We start from the raw sequence: 6805 nt of genomic DNA on the forward strand, positions 1-6805 counted from the left end.
TAATTTTATGCTGCAAGAAAGAGAGATTAACATTTGGTACCCGTAATATTATTTTAGCTTTTGGTGGGGTTAGATGTTAATTTCTTTCCTGGGATCCAAAGTAATTATTTTTGAATACATACGATACAGTATACACTATACACCATAGAATTTTTATCAAGATTTCCCTTGGTTAGAGAGTAAAAAGAAAAAAAAATATTTTTTTAAAAAAACATGCTTACATTTTACCTAAATATTAGATCCAAATGACGAAGGGAACACAATTCCTTAATAATCCATCACTTGAGATTAGTTAACATTAAAATTAAGTAGATAAAGAAAACAAATTGTAAATGGTGCTTTTCAAATTGATATGAAAATAATTTTATCGTTCAATTAAAAAATGTTTATAAATGTATCATATATTTAAACTTGAGAGATAAAAATAAAAATTAATTTTATAGAAAAAAATTGGAAGTAAAATGTTTTTTGGTAGTGTTTAGGAACGTGGTCTAAATACTATTTGACAAAAATTTGAATTTTTTTATCTTGTTTAAAGTAAATATTTTTTATATATTTTTTGACTGTTTTGATGTGTCAATATCAAAAATAAAATTTAATAAATAAATAAATAAATAAAATATTATTTTAATATATTTCCAAGTAAAAAGCATTTTAAAAAGTAACTATTATCACAATACTAGACGTTACCTTTATTTCATCCTAAACTTTTACCACATTCCAAGCAAACTTCACCCTCTCTCTCTCTCTGCTTTCTGCTACCTTAAAAATCTTTTCTTATTGTTTGTAAAAAAGAAAAAGAAAAAATCAAATCCAATTTCTACTAATGAACATTGCCCTTGTTGGTCACCTTCGTTTTCTTTCTTTCTCACTCTCTTCAACTCCATTTCACTCTTGTTATAACTAAGTTTGAAGGTGTCTGTTTTTATGGTAGATTGTGCGTTGTGGTGTGACTATAATTTTGTTTTGTTTGGTAAAGATGAAACCACAAGTTTAATAAAGTAGGATCTATAAATGTTTGTGGTCCAACCGTCGGTTCAACAAAAGCATCCAATATATGCTTTTCAACTGATTTTTTCCAAATGATTGTTAGTGGAGATCATTCAATTTGTAACTGACCAAAATATCCCTCTCATATCCTCTTATTTCTATATGTTTGCTTTACTCCCTAACCATCTTTATCATCTCCTTGTTTCCAGTTTTCTTCACAAATCCTTCAATCCTTTATTACAGATGCTCTGGTCCAATATTTTTATTAGGCACAAACTTTTTCAATACCCATAAGATAACATGTCAACAGTAACCAACATCTCTTTCCAAGATCTCCATAACCCTTCACTGAATCTGGTTTCCTCATCTCTTAATCTTGTCTTTATGCACACCCTATTGTATTCTTCAACAAAATTTTGATTTTGGATTTCAATTACTATTCATTAACGACTATGCATGTTATTTAAATTCTCTTTATTAACCATAATATTTAACTTCTTCATCATTTTTTTAATTGTCTCCCAATGTTTTGTCGTAGAAATCCTAGATCTCCTTTATATAACATTAGTTAGCACTCAGAAACCCATAATCTTTTTTATTTGTTTTGTTACAAAATACACAGAACACTGGTAATCATATTTTCAATTTATTTCATCTTCTATAAAGTTTTCTTTATTGTCAATTAAATTCTATCAATTTGTTTATTACCTTTATATGGCATGGTTAACATGTATAACTTGCCATATGCATTTAACTTTCATGTTATTTTGAATTTAATCCTCTCGTAGTTGACTAATAACAAGAATAATATCGAGTTCATCAAGCTGCCAAAACAATGGCATTGTTTATTCTAAACATCAATGTGTTACATATGTTTGGTATACATAACAATATATTAACAATGCTTTGCTTATAAAATAATTAATAATCATGCTCAACATTGCATCCATCCTTCTAAAAAATTATGTTACTGAAGCAAGAATTTAGAATATTGAAAGCTTAACACAAGTAGTGGGTGATAGTAACGGAGTGTATAAATAAAGACACATGATAAATTTCACATTGCATTCTTTGGCTTTCTTAATTTTTAAAGCATTCACAAACTTAATAACTTAATAAATTATCCTTGAGTGGTAATGTAGTTGATAAAGACACAATGTTTGGAGTGCCTATGATACCTACCTATATTTGTTATAGAGTTGTGTTTGGTGTTATTTAGATTACTTATAAAAAGGGTTAAGTCATGCACATCATCCCTGTTTAATAGCTTATTATCTCTGCTACACATCTTGGTTAGAAATCAAGACCATTATTCTTTGATTATGTCATCAATAATTTATTGTCATGTCGTAAACATAACACTTATAGGATCAATTTAAATGAATGAATTTGAATATGTTTGCAATTTTTAATAAGGAAAGACGTAAAATATTATGATCTGATTTCTTTTGATTTCAAATTCAATACAAAACATTAACTGTTTATTTAATATAATTTTAAAAGTAAAAGGAAAAATATCTCATTAACCACATCATTAAAGTAATTAAAAAAATTAATGTTTATGTGACAAATTCAAACAAACACTTTCAAAAAATTTAAGTTTGTCATATGAAATATGAAAGCTAAAAAATGCTTATGGAACAAATAATTGAAATGATAGACAAGATCACATCCACTAGCAGATTAATGAATTATACAATCTTTCTTTAAATGTAACATACATGAATTTCAACATTGTTTTATTAAAATTAGTACTTCATTACAGCTTTATAAATTTTTGACGTACCCTACTGTTTTGAACATATGGTTCTATTGACATTGTTTTCTTCACTATACTAATCAAAATCGTTATTACATTAAAAACCAATTCTCTAGTTCTAGTCCTCAAACATTAAACTTCATTACGAAGTTTCTAAATCTGTACTATATCATCTTCAAATCTTTTAAACTTGCTATAAACAACTTCAACAATAATTTATTAACAATATAACTTCATTAAAACTTTATAATTTTTGACATACCCTATTGTTTTGAACCTATTCCAGCCTTTGCATTGTTTTCTTTACAATACTATGCTAATCAAAATCTTTATTACATTAAAAATCAAGTTTCTAGTACTAGTCCTTAAACATTAAGCTTAATTAGAAAGATTATTAATCCATTCTATATCTTATACAAAGCTTTTAAAAATGTCATAAACAACTTTAACTCTAACTTTTAAATTGTATAACAATGTCTCAACATGCGACACACATGTTATGTCTTTTGAGTTGACTATCCATAATAAAACATAACCATATCTAGATATTATTTAACTAAAATTTAAAAATCTACTTTGTGTATTGTCGATTGAAATTAATATATAGCATCGACAAAATTAATTACTTAATTCTATATTATAAAATTCATTATAATTATGAACATGGAAGAGTCTCAATATCAAGATAAAGCATGTTGGACTAGAGAGATGCTACACATATTATATGACATTTGTATCAAGACAATTGAGAAATGAATGAGACCCAACACTCCTTTCAACAAGGTTAGATGAGAATTTACTACTAATATCTTTAAAGAGCAAATTAGCCTTGCATTCACTAAAGCACGATTGAAGAATAAGTGAGACGAGATAAAAAAGAATTGAAGGATATGAAAAAAGTTGATTTCTGAAATAGAAGTTGGATGGAGTTCAGAACTAGGAACTATTTTTGCCATTGGTGAGTGGTGGAAATAAAAATTCAAGTTAGTTTTTAGTTCAATAACATGTACATTTACTTCAAACACTTTAACTTCTATTTATCAATCCTTCAAATTCATTAATAACAATTATTTTCTTTGTTGTAAGAAATATGAAAAGTTTAAAAGTTTAGACATTCTGATATAAAACCATCTTTGTGTTGTAAATATGATATGATGTTTACAAATATTGTGACTACTGGTAAGTTTGTGTGGGCTTCATCTCAAGGTATGATTTCTGATGATGATGAGGTGGGTGATGGGATAAAAAAGGCAACCAAGGATGATGTAAATATAGAGAAGGGTAATGGAGATTTAGAGGAAGATAATTTACCAAATCTTATTGATGACATCAATAATATGGTTGTTCATGTTAATGTTTCCAACAATAGTAACAACTATAATAGTAGTGGGAAGAGAAAAGCCACTCAACACTGTTTGAATAAGAGTGTACAAAATAGAGAGGCTCCTGAATGAAAGAACAACTTTTCTCATGCTTAGATCAATTGGTTGACAACTTCTCTACTAGGAGTGATTACACATCTAGTTTATGGATAAGAAAATGGTGTAGCATAGAAGAGGTGATGAAGGAGTTTCACTCCATTAATGATGTTGTTTTTGGCAGTGAGTTGTATTTTTGTTGCTGAGTTTTTTTATGGTTACAAGTAGAAGAAAAATGTGAACGACAATGAGAAATAAAGAATGAAAATTTGCATGGCTGAAATTAGTGTTTGAGAGAATATCAAACCTTAAACCATTAGATCTACTTTAAATATAGGTTTCATATTTAATAATGTTTTACTAAAATTATGTCCAAAACATTTAAAACTAGTCATATTGCAATTGATTTATGTGTGTTTGAGTATGTTTGTTTTTAATGTGGTGCCATCCAACTTTTTATGGTTAAATAATTTAAGATCATCTAATAATAATTGATGATTATGTCATCATATATGTTTGTATTTTTATGGTAGAATATATAAATATTATATGGCAGGAATTCTATGCCTCTATAATTACATTTATATGGAATTAATTATCATTGCACAATACTGTATAGAGAAATCCTCATATGTCATTATTACTGGAATTTGAATGATATTCTTAAAATATTGGCTCAAATAATATGCGCATTGCCTTATAAATATATTTTTTAATAAATATATTACCTCAAAAGAGTAAATATTGTCTAAAAAATATGGTTATTATATGAAAATTGATTTAGAAATATTTTTTTTCCTTTAAACTAAAAATAAATGTAGTGATTGAAAAATAATGGAAAAATATATTATATTCATAATGGCAGTAATGTCACCTTATTTTTTTTTTAAAAAAAAAAACAATTGAGTGATCAATGTGCAAATAAGACCTTTGATGCATTCAATCACTTTAGTACTCCCACCCTAGGAAAAACTCTAGGAAAAAAACAAGAGGAACAAACATGAAGGTTCCCTTTGGAAACACCACAAGAGGCCAAATCGACTGTTAAAAGATTAACATGATGTCATAACTTGTGATGAGGATGAGAAGGAAAAAGATTTTTACTCATGATTTGATTTGTATTTTGACATTAATTTTAGAAGTTTTCTAAAGAAAAAAAAATAAAAAATGCCAATTAAATTCAACTTAATTTACACATGCAAACAACAAATTGATAGGATAGGATAAGAAACCTTATATAGTAGGCTAAAACATGCCTTAATTATGAGCATCATTAATGAAGTTAAATATTTATTTATTACAAGCCAAGTGGTTGACAGTTGATATCTTAAATTAACAGGGTCATTAAAAAAGAATAGAAAAGCATGCAAGATATTTCATATTTCAATCATGAAGTTGTTGATTAGGTTATTACAATTTCATTTGATGTTATATAATGATTTGTTCATTTACATGTTACATGCTTTGTGAACCTAATAATTTGTTAATTTATATCTTATATACTTCAACAACCTAATATTAAATGTAGTATTTATTATGCAAAAACAAATTGGATGAGAAATCCCCCATGCTTTATTGTTATGCTTAGAACTATAATGAGAAATAAATTTTCTCTGTTCTTGCAGATGTGGACATGACTCTGTTGATGTATTGTTACTGTCTCTTATATTGTATTTTAATTAATGTGCTATTGTTTTGGAGCTGTGTATGACATTGTATTTCACTTAACTTGTTATTCTTGCGTGTACAAGATACTTACCCTATTTTTAACTTGTATGGTAATGTTAAGGTTGTTGTTGTGTTGTCATGTATTGCAGGCTGCTGTAAGTTAGAATTTAAGGTGAGAATATTAGGTATGGATGCTTGGTAGGAATTAAAGCAATTCTTTGATATTTTTAGATTGAATCTTCATTTTTTTTTTCACCATTGTTGCTTTTATAATTCACACTTACAATAAAGGCTCACTCATCATTTTCAATATATTTTGTACAATATTATTGCTTTCGTTTTCTCAAGGGATTTCATTTATAGTATTTCAGCTTGCATCTATTTAAAAATGTGAGTTGTCTTTCCAATTTATATCAATGTTTTTGGTACAACCATGGCTTAATATGAATCACATTTTTTCCCATCCTCATTGCATCCTAATAAAACTACCAAGTACATAATCATTTCTCATACTGATAAATTCTTGCTGGATAGATGATGGAACAAGTTGTAATATAATTCTTTGTTCATGTTTACAATAAAATTGACAGCAACACTGCAAAACATCCAATGCAAATCAATTTAATGTGTGATTATTAAATTAAATGTCATTTAAATTTATTATAACAGTTCTTTAGTTTATTGAAATGTATGTATAAAGGTTGTAATACCTCTCTCTCTATATATAAGAAATATTATGTGTTCATTGAAGTGAAATATTTCTTTCACATTGTAGATATGGACGCGAATTAGTTTAATAATTTTTTTATAGGGATTATGAAAATATCATTAATAATGTTGTTCAATATGTCTCATATGGTTATTGTCGCACCCGACATCGCAGCGGCCCTAAAAAATAATGCTCTCGAGTTATGGAAAAAGAACAGATTTCTGGCATCCGGTTCTTTTAAGGAAAAATGTCTCGTTTGAG

The sequence above is a fragment of the Populus alba genome, chromosome 10, assembly GCF_005239225.2.
Source record: "Populus alba chromosome 10, ASM523922v2, whole genome shotgun sequence".
Classification (NCBI taxonomy): Eukaryota; Viridiplantae; Streptophyta; class Magnoliopsida; order Malpighiales; family Salicaceae; genus Populus; species Populus alba.